Consider the following 15,561-nt stretch of genomic DNA (forward strand, 5'->3'; position numbering starts at 1 on the left):
CTCTATACCTTGTTCAACCTCGTCTCCTGACAAGTACTCTTTACTCGTACCGTGGTATGTGGTCTCTTATGAACTCATTCATATGCTTGCAAGACATTAGACGACATTCCACCGAGAGGGCCCAGAGTATATCTATCCGTCATCGGGATGGACAAATCCCACTGTTGATCCATATGCCTCAACTCATACTTTCCGGATACTTAATCCCACCTTTATAGCCACCCATTTACGCAGTGGTGTTTGGTGTAATCAAAGTACCTTTCCGGTACAAGTGATTTACATGATCTCATGGTCATAAGGACTAGGTAACTATGTATCGAAAGCTTATAGCAAATAACTTAATGACGAGATCTTATGCTACGCTTAATTGGGTGTGTCCATTACATCATTCATACAATGACATAACCTTGTTATTAATAACATCCAATGTTCATGATTATGAAACTAATCATCCATTAATCAACAAGCTAGTTAAGAGGCATACTAGGGACTTCTTTGTTTGTCTACATATCACACATGTACTAATGTTTCGGTTAATACAATTATAGCATGATATATAAACATTTAACATAAACATAAAGATATAAATAATAACCACTTTATTATTGCCTCTAGGGCATATCTCCTTCAGTCTCCCACTTGCACTAGAGTCAATAATCTAGTTTACATTTGTAAAGATATAACACCTTGGCCTTCCGGTGCTTTATCATGTTTTGCTCATGAGAGAGGTTTTAGTCAACGGATCTGACATGCTCAGAAACGTATGTATTTTGTAATTCATTTGCGTCTCAACGCATCACTCATTTCCAAATGAGTTGGCATTAAATATGTTTGATCTTCTGGTGGAACCTTAATTCCGCTGTCTGAAATATGTCACTAATATTGTCACACACAATATAGCTTCAAAGTTCTGACTCTGTCGGAACTACACCAAGTTCTCAAAGAACCTCTTGACTTAACATCCTTTGTCATTGTCAAAATAATGACATACTCTGCCTTCTTTTGTAGAATCCGTCACAATATTTAGAACTCTTCTAAATCTAGCATAGACAACTTCTAGCTCATTGTGCTACCTTTTAAACAACACTTAGTCTAATTTGAGATTTGAAATTTTATTTTCATATGTGACAAAACTAATATCGGTGCAACATCTTACAGCGATTTGTTTTGTCATTTCTCCATATAAAACTATATATATATATCCTTGATTCTTCTCATGTACTCAAGAATATCCTTACTGTTTTTCAATGATCATCACATGAATCATTCTGGTACATGCTCATAACACTTTTAAGAGCACGGGACATCTGATTGTGTACATATTATCCATGATCTATAATCACTCATGTGTTTTTACTTATTGAGTGTCAGATACACTCAAGTCTTGTTAAACCTTCACATGACAAGAACATTTTCTTAATATTTCTATATTGAACTTACTTCAATATCCATTCTATGTACTTTGACTAAACTTATTATGTGTTTCAATCTATCTTCATAGATCTTGACACTAAATATGTTTCTGTCCATATCCTTTCATTGAAATTAATTTCTCAATGAAACCTTTTAATCAAGTATATAATTACATCATTTATAACCAAGTATATGTCTTCTACATAAGTATTATAAATATGTCTCAGCGCTCCCACTTAATTTCTTGCAAATGCAAGCCTCTTCATCGTCTCTGATGAAATCAAAAACTCTTTTGACTATTTCATCTGGTGAAGATTCCAACTCCGTAATACTCACTTCATCCAATTGAAGTTCGTATACCTATCTAGTATTCTACGGACTAGCAAAACAATTGGTTGTATCTTGTATACATACTTCTGTTAAGTAGTGTATTTTGCCATCCTACTAGCATATCTCATAAAAGAAATATGTAGTGATTACTAGAATAATCCACATAGACTATAAGCATTGCTACGGAAGATCTAATCTTATCGTAGTCAACTCTTTGAACTTTGTCGTAAACAATTTTTCGACAAGTCGAGCTTCTTTAAGGATATTTCATCCAAGTCTATAGATCCATTTACTTTCAAAAAGTATTCATCTATTATGGATTTCATGGCGTATGGCCATTTTAACGGAGTCAGGGCCCATCATAACTTCTTTGTTTGTAGTTGGTTTATCATTGTTCAAAATCAATCCTTTGTCCACAAATCATTTATTTGATCACAAAGTAAACCATACCTACAAGGTTCAATATGTACTTCGATCTCCATGGCTAAAACACTTTGTAGTCATGGGAGCCATGATCGTCGTGGCCACTTCCGAAACCAATTCCGATGCTGTGCTACTCTGATCATTATGCTCAGGTTCATAAACCTTATCAAGTTCTATTGTCCTCCCACTCAAATACTTCGCTAGAAACAATTTCTCGGAAATAAGAAACATTGACAAACACTTTTGTCATTGTCTCGTGGGAAGAATTCCCAATTAAATCTCTGGGATAACCAACAAAGACATTCATCCGATTTTGGTTGACTATTAGGGTTTATACCCATGCCATAACTTGTATGGTGTCATTTTAACGGATCATGATGATGCTCTATTCAGTGTAAAAGCGGTAGTCACTAAAGCATAATCCACAAAAATATAATGGCATCAATATTTTATCTCATCATTAATCCAACAAAGTTTGGATATATCTCTTGGATACTTCATCATCACTATGATACTCCAATAAATGTGAGTTGTAGAACAATTTCATAACTCTCTTAGATGTTCGCTAAAACTCGTAATTCAAATATTTCCACCATGATCCAATCATAGATATTTGACTTTTCTATTACGATGATTTCCACTTCATGCTGAAACTTATTTGAATTCATTCAAATGTTTCAAACTTCTTCCTTATTGAATATATCCACATATATACTCAATTCATTGTTGAAAGTTTTCATGAAGTAGAAGAATCTCCCGCACACAACTATGCTCAGTGAACCACATACATCATTATGTATTTTTCCACTAAGTTTGTTGCCCGTTCAACTCTTGGCCTATGAACGGTATTTTAATCATTCTCTTTAGAAAAGATTTGCAAGCGCCAAATGATTCAAAAATCAAATGACTCAAAAAATCCATTTGCATGGAGTTTCTTCAAGCGTTCCTTTCCAACATGACCTAAATGGCGGTTCCACAAATAAGTGGAATTCAAATCATTTGCCTTACGGCATTTTAGCGTCAGTGTTATGTATGTGTGTTTCACCATTAAAATTTATAATAACTTATCCATCGTTCATGGAGTAATGTCATAATTTGAACAACTCATTGTTTTTATTTGACAAGAGCAAAATAACAATTATTAAGTTCTTTATTATAAATTCTAAGGGCTAGATAGAATGCCAACGATGAACATAATAACACTTTATTTTTGTTCCAGACGTGCATTCCTATCATATTCCTTGTCAGTCACTTAGGCCATTGTATTCTTGTATTGCGTTGTTTTGTATGACACTTCATACCAACCAATATGGTACAAATACCCAAGAATTTCATTGTGTGACCAAACGAGGAATACATCCATAACATGTATATCATTGATATACACCTGAGCTAGACTTTCTAGTCTTTTCTTTTCTTTCTGCCAAAATATCTTTTGTAGTTTCTATTTTTAGCTTTCCTCATTATTCAGAAAAACACTTCAATATCATTAACTTCTAGGTTTGTTGGTCAAATACCAATAACCTTGAGGTTCTTACTTTGAAGTTGATCATCATATGACAAGTGTTTCAGATTTCACTATTAGTAACTTTGTAATATGATGAACAATTTCACTCATAGTTTTATCCATCATATCATGACGACTTTCTGAGGCCATGTCTGTACATGCTAGGCTCGTAAAGTTTTTAACCTTGGTATTTGCATGTGCAAATCTAGCTTGCACCCGTTGTATGCACACGTAGAATCTATCACACCCGATCATCACGTGATGCTTCGAAACGACGAGTCTTAGCAACGGTGCATATTAAGGATGGTCACTTCATGGATATTCGAATATTATTAGTGCCCCAATAGTTGGAGGATTGTGACGCCTGGCGTCTTCAACCTTCATACATTCCCATAAAACTTATGAGTTTATGTAGTCTCACCAAATTTATATTCTATCATCTTGCAATAAGGTCTTAGATATCACATATATCTCATACCTTGATTATTTCTGAAAACTAAATTTTCAGCTCCTTACTTTTCAAACAAATTTGAACTTCAAGTTTGACGGAGACAAGATAACTTTAGGTACTAATTGAAACCATAGCTCTTTGAATCAACAATGTGAGGTTTACTAAAAGTTTGCAATAGGACTTAATTAATTCTTGATTCTTTAACAATACGGTACCAATCCGTAAAGTTTCTTGTCAGATTTTAACAGTATTTCTATCTCAATAACAAGACTAGCGCATGGTAGAAAAACGGATGCCAATACTACAAATTAATTCAAAATACTACTCAGACTATGTTTATGATAATTAGTTCATGTTTTAATCTAATTACTAATGAACTCCCACTTAATACAACATCCCTCATAGTTGTTTAGTGGTACACGATCCAAATCCACTACACCAAAACCGATCATCACGTGAGATGATGTAGCTTCAATGGTGAACATCAACATGTTGATCATATCATCCATATGACTCGTGTTCAACCTTTCGGTTTCCGTTGTCCCGATGCCATGTCTGTACATGCTAGGCTCGTCAAGCAAACCCAAGTATTCCGCGTGTGCAACATTGCTTACACCCGTTGTATGTGAACGTTGAGTCTATCACATCCGATCATCACGAGATGCTTCGAAACGACGAACTGTACAACGGTGCATACGAGGGGAGAACACTTTATTATCTTGATATTAATGTGAGGGATCATCTTATAATGCTACCGTCGCGATCTAAGCAAAATAAGATGCATAAAGGATTAACATCACATGCAATTCATATGTGATATGATATGGCCCTTTAGTCTTTGCGTCTTCGATCTTCATCTCCAAAGCACGGACATGATCTCCATCATCAACGGGCATGATCTCCATCATCGTCGGCGTAGCGTCAAGGTCCATGACGCCGTCTTCATGATTGTTCACCTCATGTAGCAACTATTACAACTACTTTGAAGTACTACTCAACATGAAATTTAAAGACAACCATAAGGCTCCTGCCGGTTGCCACAATACAATAATGATCATCTCATACATATTCATCATCACATCATGGCCATATCACATCACCAAACCCTGCAAAAACAAGTTAGACGTCTCTAATTTGGTTTGCATATTTTACGTGGTTTAGGGTTTTCGATAGAGATCTAATCTACCTACGAACATGAACCACAACGGTGATACTAGTGTTGTCAATAGAAGAGTAAATTGAATCTTCACTATAGTAGGAGAGACAGACACCCGCAAAGCCACTTATGCAATACAAGTTGCATGTCGAGCGTGTAGCAAATCTCATGAACGCGGTCATGTAAAGTTAGCCCGAGCCGCTTCATCCCACTATGCCACAAAGATGCAAAGTACTCAAACTAAAGATAACATAAGCATCAACGCCCACAAACTATTGTGTTCTACTCGTGCAACCATCTATGCATAGACACGGCTCTGATACCACTATAGGAAAACGTTGCATAGAAAACAAAAAAATTTCCTATCGCGAACACGCAATCCAAGCCAAGATGCAATCTAGAAGACGGTAGCAACGAGGGGATGATCAAGACTAACCCTTGAAGAGATTCCAAAGCCTATAAGAGTAGGCTCTTATTGCTGCGGTAGACGATCACTTGCCGCTTGCAAAACGTAGAAGATCTTGATCACGATCGCTTCCGGCGCCACGAACGGGCAGCACCTCCGTACTCGGTCACACGTTCGGTTGTTGATGAAGACGACGTCCACCTCCCCGTTCCAGCGGGCAGCGGAAGTAGTAGCTCCTCTTGAATCCGACAGCACGACGGCGTGGTGTCGGTGGTGGTGGAGAAATCCGGCGGAGCTTCGCTTAAGCGTGCGGGATGTGGTGGAGGAGAGAGACCGCTAGGGTTTGGGGAGAGAGGGGGGTTGGGCGCCGGCCCTCTAAGGGGTGCGGCCAAGGCTGAGGCTTCAAGTGTTCAGCCCCCTCTCTATGCCCCTCATTATATAGGTGGAAGCCCCAAGAGTTCTAGTCCAAGTCTTCGAATAAGACCCCAACACTAAAACCTCCCATATGTGGGAAACCTACTCAAGGAGGGAGTCCTACCCAAGGTGGGACTCCCACCTTTCCTTGAGGTGGGTTGGCCGGCCACCCTAGGGGAGTCCACCTTGGACTCCTCCCCTTTAGGGTTGGCTGGTCATGCAAGTGGAGTCTCTTCGGGACTCCACTTTCCAAAATACCATTCTTCCGGACTTTTCTAGAACCTTCTAGAACCTGCCATAAATGCACCGGATCATTTCCAAACTTGGAATATGACTTCCTATATATGAATCTTATTCTCCGGACCATTCCGGAACTCCTCGTGATGTCCGGGATCTCATCCGGGACTCCGAACAAATATTCGAACTCCATTCCATATTCAAGTTCTACCATTTCAACATCCAACTTTAAGTGTGTCACCCTACGGTTCGTGAACTATGCGGACATGGTTGAGTACTCACTCCGACCAATAACCAATAGCGGGATCTGGATATCCATAATGGCTCCCACATATTCAACGATGACTTTAGTGATCGAATGAACCATTCACATACAATACCAATTCCCTTTGTCACACGATATTTTACTTGTCCGAGGTTTGATCTTTGGTATCACTCTATACCTTGTTCAACCTCGTCTCCTGACAAGTACTCTTTACTCGTACCGTGGTATGTGGTCTCTTATGAACTCATTCATATGCTTGCAAGACATTAGACGACATTCCACCGAGAGGGCCCAGAGTATATCTATCCGTCATCGGGATGGACAAATCCCACTGTTGATCCATATGCCTCAACTCATACTTTCCGGATACTTAATCCCACCTTTATAGCCACCCATTTACGCAGTGGTGTTTGGTGTAATCAAAGTACCTTTCCGGTACAAGTGATTTACATGATCTCATGGTCATAAGGACTAGGTAACTATGTATCGAAAGCTTATAGCAAATAACTTAATGACGAGATCTTATGCTACGCTTAATTGGGTGTGTCCATTACATCATTCATACAATGACATTACCTTGTTATTAATAACATCCAATGTTCATGATTATGAAACTAATCATCCATTAATCAACAAGCTAGTTAAGAGGCATACTAGGGACTTCTTTGTTTGTCTACATATCACACATGTACTAATGTTTCGGTTAATACAATTATAGCATGATATATAAACATTTATCATAAACATAAAGATATAAATAATAACCACTTTATTATTGCCTCTAGGGCATATCTCCTTCACACCTAAACTTGGATCCAATAGCGAGACCAATTAAACAACCTTTGCGGCGTTTTTCGGAACCAAACCGCAAAGCCATGCTGTCAGAGATTGATCGACTCAGAGAAGCTGGTTTTATCAAAGAGCTGCATACAGAGGCCACGTGGGTAGCTAACCCAGTGCTGGTTGATACGTCTCCAACGTATCGATAATTTCTGATGGTCCATGCTTGTTTTATGACAATACCTACATGTTTTGTTCACACTTTATGTCATTATTATGCGTTTTCAGGAAATAACCTATTGACGAGATGCCGAAGTGCCAGTTCCTGTTTTCTGCTGTTTTTGGTTTCAGAAATCCTAGTAAGGAAATATTCTCGGAATTGGACGAAATCAACGCCCAGCATCTTATAATTGGACGAAGCTTCCAGAACACCCAAGAGCCACCAGAAGAGGGCCACAGGGCCGCCAGACACCAGGCCGGCGCGGCCCAGGGGGGGGGGGGCGCCCCCCTATGGTGTCACCGCCTCGTCAGCCCTCCGACTCCGCCTCTTCGCCTATTTAAAGGTCTCTGACCTAAATCTTCGATACGGAAAAGCCACGGTACGAGAAACCTTCCAGAGCCGCCGCCATCGCGAAGCCAAGATCTTGGGGACAGGAGTCTCTGTTCCGGCACGCCGCCGGGACGGGGAAGTGCCCCCGGAAGGCATCTCCATCGACACCACCGCCATCTTCATCACCGCTGCTGTCTCCCATGAGGAGGGAGTAGTTCTCCATCGAGGCTAAGGGCTGTACCGGTAGCTATGTGGTTAATCTCTCTCCCTATGTACTTCAATACAATGATCTCATGAGCTGCCTTACATGATTGAGATCCATATGATGATGCTTGTAATCTAGATGTCGTTATGCTATTCAAGTGGATTTTACTTATGTGATCTCCGGAGACTCCTTGTCCCACGTGTGTAAAGGTGACAGTGTGTGCACCGTGTGGGTCTCTTAGGCTATATTTCACAGAATACTTATTCACTGTTATGAATAGCATAGTGAAGTGCTTATTTATATCCCTTTATGATTGCAATGTGCTTGTATCACTATTATTCTATGTGCTACTCTAGTGATGTTATTAAAGTACTCTATTCCTCCTCCATGATGTAATGGTGACAGTGTGTGCATCATGTAGTACTTGGCGTAGTTTATGATTATGATCTCTTGTAGATTATGAAGTTAACTATTACTATGATGGTATTGATGTGATCTATTCCTCCTTTCATAGTATGAAGGTGACAGTGTGCATGCTATGTTAGTACTTGGTATAGTTGTGTTGATCTATCATGCACTCTAAGGTTATTTAAATATGAATATCGAATATTGTGGAGCTTGTTAACTCCGGCATTGAGGGTTCTTGTAGCCCTACACAATTAGTGGTGTTCATCATCCAACAAGAGAGTGTAGAGTATAGCATTTATCTATTCTGTTATGTGATCAATGTTGAGAGTGTCCACTAGCGAAAGTATGATCCCTAGGCCTTGTTTCCAAATACTGCAATCACTGCTTGTTTACTGTTCTACTGCATCTATACTGCCTGCAATATTACCACCATCATCCATACGCCAGTTGTAGCAGCAAGCTATTTTCTGGTGCCGTTACTACTGTTCATATACATCCATACAACTTGTATTTCACTATCTCTTTGCCGAACTAGTGCACCTATACATCTGACAAGTGTATTAGGTGTGTTGGGGACACAAGAGACTTCTTGCTTTGTGGTTGCAGGGTTGCATGAGATGGATATCTTTGACCTCTTCCTCCCTGAGTTCGATAAACCTTGGATGATCCACTTAAGGGAAAACTTGTTGCTGTTTTACAAACCTCTGCTCTTGGAGGCCCAATACTGTCTACAGGAAAAGAAGCGTGAGTAGACATCACTGGTCCCGAAGAAAAACACGAAAGTCCTTCGCATGTGTGTTGACTTTACGTGTCTCAGTAAACACTGTCCAAAGGATCACTTTCCCCTCCCAAGGATCGACCAAATCATCGACTCCACGGCAGGATGTGAACGTCTTTCCTTCCTGGACACATATTCTGGTTATAACCAGATCAGATTAAAATAAGAAGATGAGGTCAAGACAGCGTTCATTACACCTTATGGCGTGTTTTGCTACAAAACAATGCCTTTTGTTCTGGAAAACGCGGGAGCAACATATCAGCGGATGATGCAGAAGTGTCTTGCAACACAGATTGGAAAAAATGTACAAGTGTACATCGACGATGTCGTCATAAAAACAAAAAAGGGATCAACACTGATCGAGGATTTAAAGGAAACTTTCGACAACCTCGACAAGTTTTGCCTCAAGCTGAACCCGACAAAGTGTTCCTTTTGGCGTTCCTGCGGGAGAACTTCTCAGGTTCCTAGTTTTAGCAAGAGGGATCGAAGCCAATCCAGAGAAAATTCAAGCTATTGTAACAATGAGTAAGCCAACAAAGTTGAAAGAAATACAACAACTAACTGGGCGAGTCGCAGCTTTAAGCAGATTCGTCGCCCGGTTGGGAGAAAAGGCGTTACCGTTCTATGCTTTGATCAAGCAAGGAGAGAAGTTTCAATGGAACGAGGAGGCAGATAGAGCTTTCGAGGATCTCAAACGCACAATCTTGACACCACCAATCCTGGTGGCGCCTAAGGAGAAGGAACCACTCTTGCTATACATTGCAGTCACGCCTCAGGTGGTCAGCACAGCACTCGTAGTCGAGAGAGAGGAAGAAGGAAAACTCCATGGAGTACAAAGGCCAGTATACTTCATCAGTGAAGTTTTATCTCCCTCAAAATAGCGGTATCCGCAGTACCAACAGCTAGCATATGGAGTGTTTACAACCGCAACAAAATTGCGGCACTATTTTTAGGTGCATCCGATAATAGTGGTCAATGAGGCGCCTTTATCCAATATATTAAACAATCCAGAAGCTACGGGTCGTGTCTCCCTGTGGGGAATAGAGCTCTCCCCTCGGGACATCACATACGAAAAAAGAAAAGCAATAAAGTCGCAAATTCTACCAGACTTCATCGCAGAGTGGATGGAGCTACAAAATACGGGACCCCCGGATTTATCGAGAACCTGGACTATGAACTTCGACGGGTCCAAGAGATTAGAGGGAGCGGGAGCAGGCGTGATACTAATATCACCTGAAGGCGACAAATTAAAGTATGTCTTACGGATGATGTTTCCAAACGCATCTAATAATGAGGCAGAATACGAAGCTCTCATACACGGGATGAAGATGGCGAAGGCTTGTGGCGCAACTCGATTAAAAATCTTTGGTGACTCACAGTTGGTGGCTCAGCAAGTCATGAACCAATGTGATGCAGTCAATGATAGTATGGTAGCATATAAGGAAGTGTATAATGAGCTAGAGAAGCTGTTTGATGGATGCGAGGTAAATCACATCAGCAGGTTGAGCAATGATGAAGCCGATGTCCTTGCAAACATTGGGTCGCAATGTCTCGCGATTCCACCAGGCGTGTTCTGGGAGGAGATAACCGAGATATCTACAAAGCCGAAGAAACCAAAGAAGAAGGAGAAGGATGAGAAACCCTCGGGGGCTAGAAAAGCGGCACTCGAAGAAGAAGAGGAATAGGACCTAGTAATGATGGTACAAATTCCATGGATGCAAGCATACATATCATACATCCTAAGGAAAGAAATACCCGACGATCCAGTTGAAGCAAGGCGAGTTATTAGACGTTCTAAAGCCTTTACTGTGGTCAAAGGGGAGTTGTACAAACGAAGTATCTCGGGAGTGTTACAAAGGTGCGTCACACCCGAAGAAGGAATGCTAATTTTGAAGGATGTACACGAAGGAATATGTGGTCATCATGCAAGCAGCCGAGCTATAGCAGCCAAGGTTTTCAGAGCAGGATTTTATTGGTTGACAGCAATCGAGGATGCGAAAGAAATAGTTCGAACTTGCGACGCGTGCCAGAGATTTGCCGCAAAACCTCATTCTCCGACAGCAGAGTTGATGCCAATACCGCTGTCTTGGCCCTTTGCTCAGTGGGGTCTCGATATGGTGGGAAAGTTACACAAAGCCTCGCCAGGTGGATACGAGTATATGCTCGTCGCTGTCGACAAATTCACAAAGTGGATAGAAGCGAAGCCGATAAATTCACCAGACGGAGCGTCTGCAATCAAGTTTGTGAAAAGTATCGTCTTTTGGTTTGGAGTACCTCACAGCATCGTCACAGACAACGTCAGCAATTTCACATCCAAGGAATTCAAGGCATATTGTGCAGAGGTAGGCATCAAACCACACTTTGCATCAGTTGCGCACCCGCAGACCAATGGTCAAGTCGAGAAAGCCAATGGTATCATCTGCAATGGTATCAAGAAGCGCCTGTTAGCACCATTGGAAAAAGCGCGACATACTTGGCCAGAGGAGTTGCCCAGTGTGTTATGGAGTATTCGAACAACACCAAATATAGCGATACAGGAAACTCCGGTTTTCCTGGTCCATGGAGCTGAGGCAGTACTGCCGATAGAAATAGAGCATGATTCTCCAAGAGTCACGGAATATGACGAAGAAGCTTCAAGAAAAGCATTGGAGGATGATGTCGATGCACTTGATGAAGCTCGAGACGAAGTTTTATCACGGGTCACTAAGTACCAGCAAGACCTGAAAAACTACCACAGTTGACGTTTGCGACCAAGATCCTTTCAGTTAGGTGACCTGGTTCTTCGGCTCAGACAAAAAAGCCATGAAAAACTGGAGCCACCATGGCTTGGCCCTTACATCATCACAGAAGTAATCGAAGGAGGATCATACATGATAAAGGACAAGAAGATAGGGGTTGCAGAGCCAAATCCTTGGAACGTGGCGCAGCTAAGGCATTTTTACGCTTGAAGTCGAAATATAGTCCTCCTTGTAAACATACAATGTACTGAAACGCCCGCGAGTTTTCAGACGCACTATTTTCCTTTCAGGGCACCGAGTGGGGCTGAAAGGTTTTTAATGAGGCAGGCTCGCGGTGGTGCAATATAGTAAAAGATATTGGTGATATACATCTTTTTTCGTCGACAGGCTCGGGGGCTCATAAACCGTGATAACAAAATATATATGAACTCTCGCAAAATAGTAAATTAATCGTGGCGTAAAAATAGCTCGAGCACCGGCCAAAGGCTCGGGGGCTTTGCAATATAGATTATATTTTACAATACACACAACCTTATCATCAAGAAATATTCGACAAGGAAAAATATATATGAACTCCCGCAATATAGTAAAATTCAGTTGCTACCTAGTATATCATCTATTTTTATCCTGTCATTATTTGCAGCACCAGTTCTATGTTCAGCATAGCTACCTGCTTGATACGCGTACAGCACGCGTCCGTTGGGAACCCCAAGAGGAAGGTGTGATGCGTACAGCGGCAAGTTTCCCTCAGCAAGAAACCAAGGTTTATCGAACCAGTAGGAGCCAAGAAGCACGTTGAAGGTTGATGGTGGCGGAGTGTAGTGCGGCGCAACACCAGGGATTCCGGCGCCAACGTGGAACCTGCACAACACAACCAAATTACTTTGCCCCAACGTGACAGTGAAGTTGTCAATCTCACCGGCTTGCTGTAACAAAGGAATAGATGTATAGTGTGGATGATGATGTTTGCAGAAAACAGTAGAACGAGTATTGCAGTAGATAGTATTCGATGTAAAGAAATGGACCGGGGTCCACAGTTCACTAGTGGTGTCTCTCCGTAAGATAAATAGCATGTTGGGTGAACAAATTACAGTTGGGCAATTGACAAATAAAGATGGCATGACAATGCACATACATGTTATGATGAGTAGTGTGAAATTCAATTGGGCATTACGACAAAGTACATAGACCGCTATCCAGCATGCATCTATGCCTAAAAAGTCCACCTTCAGGTTATCATCCGAACCCCTTCCAGTATTAAGTTGCAAACAACAGAAAATTGCATTAAGTATGGTGCGTAATGTAATCAACACAAATATCCTTAGACATAGCATTGATGTTTTATCCCTAGTGGCAACAACACATCCACAACCTTATAACTTTCTGTCACTGTCCCAGATTTAATGCAGGCATGAACCCACTATCGAGCATAAATACTCACTCTTGGAGTTACAAGTAACGACTTGGCCAGAGCCTCTACTAATAACGGAGAGCATGCAAGATCATAAACAACACATAGATGATAGATTGATAATCAACATAACATAGCATTCAATATTCATCGGATCCCAACAAACGCAACATGTAGCATTACAAATTGATGATCTTGATCATGTTAGGCAGCTCACAAGATCCGACAATGATAGCACAATGAGGAGAAGACAACCATCTAGCTACTGCTATGGACCCATAGTCCAGGGGTGAACTACTCACACATCACTCCGGAGGCGACCATGGCGGTGAAGAGTCCTCCGGGAGATGATTCCCCTCTCCGGCAGGGTGCCGGAGGCGATCTCCTGAATCCCCCGAGATGGGATTGGCGGCGGCGGCGTCTCTGGAAGGTTTTCCGTATCGTGGCTCTCGGTACTGGAGTTATTATCGATGAAGGCTTCTTATAGACGGAGAGGTAGGTTTAGGGGCGACGCGAGGGGCCCACACAACAGGGCCGCGCGGCCAGGGGGTGGGCCGCGCCGCCCTGGCGTGTCGCCGACTCGTCGCCCCACTTCGTTTCCCTTTCGGACTTCTGGAAGCTTTGTGGAAAAATAAGATCCTGGGCGTTGATTTCGTCCAATTCCGAGAATATTTCCTTACTAGGATTTCCGAAACCAAAAACAGCAGAAAACATCAACTGGCTCTTTGGCATCTTGTTAATAGGTTAGTGCCGGAAAATGCATAAATATGACATAAAGTATGTATAAAACATGTAGGTATTGTCATAAAACAAGCATGGAACATAAGAAATTATCGATACATTGGAGACGTATCAGCATCCCCAAGCTTAGTTCCTACTCGTCCCGAGTAGGTAAACAATAACAAAGATAATTTCTGAAGTGACATGCTATCATAATCTTGATAAATACTATTGTAAGCACATGTAATGAATGCAGCGATTCGAAGCAATGGTAAAGACAATGGTTAAACAACTGAATCATATAGCAAAGACTTTTCATGAATAGTACTTTCAAGACAAGCATCAATAAGTCTTGCATAAGAGTTAACTCATAAAGCAATAAATTCATAGTAAAGGCATTGAAGCAACACAAAGGAAGATTAAGTTTCAGCGGTTGCTTTCAACTTGTAACATGTATATCTCATGGATAATTGTCAATATAAAGTAATATGATGAATGCAAATATGCAAGTATGTAAGAATCAATGCACAGTTAACACAAGTGTTTGCTTCTAAGATGGAAGGAAGTAGGTAAACTGACTCAACATAAAAGTAGAAGAATGGCCCTTCGAAGAGGGAAGCATGGATTGCTATTTTTGTGCTAGAGCTTTATTTTGAAAACATAAAGAGAGCATAAAAGTAAAGTTTTGAGAGGTGTTTGTTGTTGTCAACGAATGGTAGTGGGTACTCTAACCCCCTCGCCAGACAGACTTTCAAGAGCGGCTCCCATGAATTTTTTTATTTTTGGGTGACACTCCTTCCAACCTTTGCTTTCACAAACCATGGCTAACCGAATCCTCGGGTGCCTGCCAACAATCTCATACCATGAAGGAGTGTCTTTTATTTTAGTTTTATTTAGATGACACTCCTCCCCACCTTTGCTTTCTCAAGCCATGGCTAACCGAATCCTCGGGTGCCGTCCAACAATCACATACCATGGAGGAGTGTCTATTTTTTTGTAAAATTATGAAGGTTAATTAATTGGGGCTGGGAACCCCATTGCCAGCTCTTTTTGCAAAATTATTGGATAAGCGGATGAAGCCACTAGTCCATTGGTCAAAGTTGCCCAACAAGATTGAAAGATAAACACCACATACTTCCTCATGAGCTATAAAACATTGACACAAATAAGAGGTAATACATTTTTGAATTGTTTAAAGATAGCACTCAAGCAATTTACTTTGGAATGGCGGAGAAATACCATGTAGTAGGTAGGTATGGTGGACACAAATGGAATAGTTTTTGGCTCAAGGATTTTGGATGCACGAGAAGTATTCCCTCTCAATACAAGGCTTAGGCTAGCAAGGTTGTTTGAAGCAAACACAAGTATG

This window comes from Lolium perenne, chromosome 5, assembly GCF_019359855.2.
Source record: "Lolium perenne isolate Kyuss_39 chromosome 5, Kyuss_2.0, whole genome shotgun sequence".
Classification (NCBI taxonomy): Eukaryota; Viridiplantae; Streptophyta; class Magnoliopsida; order Poales; family Poaceae; genus Lolium; species Lolium perenne.